Here is a 3,770-nt window from a genome sequence, read left to right as displayed (position 1 = left end):
TCTTCTGTATCTATTGAAAGAATCATGGTTTTTGTCTTTTATTGCATTGATGTAATGTATCAGGTTTATTGATTTGTGTATGTTGAGCTATCCTTGCATCCTTGGCAAAAATCGCAGTTGATATTGGTATGTTATCTTTTTAGCGTATTGTTGGATTTGATTTGCTGTTATTTTGTTGAGGATTTTTGCATCTATTATTTATCAGGAATATCAGTCTGTTGTTTTCATTTTCTTTGCTATGTCCTTGTCTGGTTTTAATATCAGGGTAATGCTGGCCTCATAGAATGAGCGAGGAAAAATTCTCTCCTCTTTAATTTTTTGGAATAGTTTGAAAAGGATTGGTGTTAATTCTCCTACAAAAGTTTGGTAGATCTCAACAGTAAAGCCATCTGGTTCTGGGCTCTTCTTTGTTGGGAGTCATATTACTGATCAGTCTCATTACTTGTTATTGGTCTGTTCAGAGTTTCCATTTCTTCTTGGTTCAATCTTGGCAGGTGGCATGTGTTGAGGAATGTATTCGTTTCCTTTAAATTTTCCTATTTGTTGGTGTATAGTTGTTTATAATAAACTGTAATGATCCTTTTTTTTATAGTCTCGGTTGTCATCGTTTTTGTTTGTTTCTTATTTTACTTATTTGAGTCTTCTCTGTTTATTTTTCTTACTTTAGCTAATGGTTTGGTGACTTTGCTTATTTTTTTAACTCTTTTTTTATTGTGCTTTTGTACTTTTTAAGTCTCTCTCTTATTTAGTTCTGCTCTGATCTTTATTTTTTTCTTCTACTAATTTTGAGGATGATTTGTTTTTGCTTTTCTGGTTCCTTGAGGCACATTGTTAGGTTATTTATTTGATACCTTTTCTTGATGTAGGCATTTATTGCTATAAACTTTTTTTTAGTACCACTTTTGTTCTATGCTGTAGGTTTTAGTATGTTGTGTTTCTCTTTTTATTTGTTTCAAAAATTTTATTCCATTCTTAATTTCTTCATTGGCCCATTGGTTGTTCAGAAGTGTGTTGTTTAATTTCCATGGATTTGTACAATCTCCAAAGTTCCTCTTATTATCGATGTCTAGTTTTATTCCATTGTGGTCTGAAAATATACTAGATATAAATTCAGTATTTTACAATTTGTTAAGACTTGTGTTGTGGCCCAACATATGGTCTATCCTAGAGAATGTTCTATGTGCTGATGAATAGAATGTATATTCTGCAGCTATTTGATGAACTGTTCTGTAAATATCTATTAGGTCCGTATATTCTATAGTGCAGTTTAACTTCAGTGTTTCTTTGTTGATTTTCTGTCTAGATAATTTGTTCAGTGCTGAAAGTGGTGTGTTAAAATCCCCAACTATTATTGTATTTTGGACTATCTTTCCCCTTGGCTATAATAATATTTGCTTTATATATCTGGGTGCCCCAGCATTGAGTGCATATGTATTTACAATTGTTATGTCCCTTTTGCTGAATTGATCTCCTCATATAATAGCCTTCCCTGTTCTTTCCACAGCTTTTGACTTAAAATCTATTTTATCTGATATAAGAATTACTACTCCTGCTCACTTTTTGCTTCCATTTGTGTAAAATACCTTATTCCATTCCTTTCCTTTTGGTCTATTGTGTCTTTACAGGTGAAGTAGGTTTCTTGTAGGCAGCAAATGTTGAGTCTTGTTTATTTTTTATTCATTCACCTAGTCCACGCCTTTTAATTAGATAATTTAAGCCATTTCCATTCAAGATTTTTAATGATAGGTGAGGACTCACTCCTGTCATTTTGTTGTTTTCTGGTTCTTTTTTATATCCATTGTTTCTTTCTTCCTCTTTTATTGTTTACTTTTGTAGGTTTTTGGGTTTCTGTTGTGATAATATTTGATTCCTTTCTCTTTCTCATTTGTGTATCTGCTCTACCAATGAGTTCTATAATTTCATATTTTTTGTGATGGCAGAAAAGTATGGAACACTTCAGAAATTTGCATGTTATCTTTGTGGACTGGCCATGCTAATCTCTGTGTCATTTCCACTTTAGTATATGTGCTGCAGAGCAAGCAGTGGTTTTGATTTGACTCTCTCTTTCTTTGTTGTATTAGGTCTTCATCATCTGCCTATGATTCTTCCTCTATCCCATACCAGTCTGTGTTAGAACAATAACTTCCTCATCATAAGGTTTGTTTGCACATTTCAAAACTATCTTCAGTTTTGCTATAATTTTGTAAAGTCTTTATTTTCTATTTTTAAATCAGATTGTAGACAGCCAGAAAATGATACTGGAACTAAGGAAATTTACTTTTCCACACCCTCTTAGCTGCTTCTAACTGCTTTAAAGTCTTTCTGTCATTGTACCATGAAGCACTGAGCAGGGTGGGGATGTTTCTATAGACTATTCTAGGTCCTCTTCTATCATTTCTATGTTGGTTTTTTTCACAATCTATAGCAGTCTGTTTGTCTGTTTCAGTTCCACTTGTGCATGAGTTATCTGCACTTCTAAGCATGTGTAGTCCTGTTTTGGGAAAGGAAAAGGATGCCAATAAGCATCTCATTCATCCTCAAAGAACAGAATAATGTTATTGCTTTCAAGTTGTTTTAAAATTTTATTTGAAATAATACTAGTTTAGAGATGTAAAATAGAATACCATGCTGATCCCTTCGATAATGCTGTTTCTCTACCTTCACTATGGTTTGTGTTATTGGACCTACCCTTTAAGGACAAGTATGACTCAGAACTTTTCCTGGTCATCTGTCATAATTTCCCCAATTAACATTATTTTCCTTTCTTGCAAAGCATGTAGCACACTTGTTTATATCACACAATCTAGTATGTATGTTTTTACAGTCCGTTTACCTTTCTCTGATTTGTTTCTTAGGCTTTGTTTTTGTTTTATTTTGTTTTTTTTTTGTTGTTGTTTGTTTTTTACAAAAACATGTTTACAAGTTCCTTGAAGGATAGAATCATGTCTTTTACTTGTTTATACATTTTAATTGCATACTTAACACTGTGAATCAAGTAATAGAGCTCAATAAACATTTTTTGAGTTTAACTGACAGAGCATCCACTGTTAACAGCAAAACTTGGCCTTTGGCTGATGGATTTCCAGAGAAACAAACTGAAGATGATTCTCCCAATTATCTTTTTCTATTCACAAAGGTAGTGTCTATAACAGAGCCACAGATGAGAGAGCTGCCTTTCTGTGTCTCCCGCATACTTATTTTCCCAATGCTAAATGCATTTTACCTCCTAAAAATAGTCTTCAACAAAAATTGCTTTCAAATTATTACAGACATGTTGCCCTTCCAGAGAGGAAACTTAGTGATTACTAGGGAGAACTAAAGAACATATCGTAGGTGAGGAGTCAATGTAAAAGTTGAACTCATGGCCCTGAATGAGTTGTTGGAAGATCTGTGTACAAGAGAAGAGCTGTAAAAGTGGAAAGTCATCCTACACTCTGGACTAACTAAATGTGGTAAAATTTAATATTGTTGCTTCAAACACTGGGCTTACCGTGGGGAGTAGGGCTCCACAAAAACTTACTATAAATGCTAGGAATGCAGTACAATTAAATCACCAGGGTTTCAAGACAGAACATTACCCAGGATTCTCTCCAGCATTACAGTAAAATTACGTTGCTGACAAGCATTTAATTATTTGCCACATGTGTGTCAAGGAATGGGAGATTCCTTCAAAGATCTACCTGAAATTCAGATATGGTAAAGTAGTGAAGGATTAGGTGTGGGTATTTCTAGAGCATAAGAGGAGAAGGAATACCTAGAATTGATGTTGA

At 33.7% G+C, this 3,770-nt stretch overlaps 1 non-coding gene across 1 annotated transcript; it reads right to left on the bottom strand.

Moving 5' to 3' along the window:
- Window positions 1–1,940: 1,940 nt before the first annotated feature.
- On the bottom strand, window positions 1,941–2,043 carry LOC112205646 (U6 spliceosomal RNA). The gene has a single exon (XR_002939747.1). It is a non-coding gene; the product is annotated as a U6 spliceosomal RNA (small nuclear RNA).
- Between the last annotated feature and the right edge of the window lie 1,727 nt (window positions 2,044–3,770).

Source organism: Pan troglodytes, chromosome 16 (genome assembly GCF_028858775.2).
Source record: "Pan troglodytes isolate AG18354 chromosome 16, NHGRI_mPanTro3-v2.0_pri, whole genome shotgun sequence".
Lineage (NCBI taxonomy): Eukaryota > Metazoa > Chordata > Mammalia > Primates > Hominidae > Pan > Pan troglodytes.
This window is presented reverse-complemented; position numbering and strand designations above follow the sequence as displayed.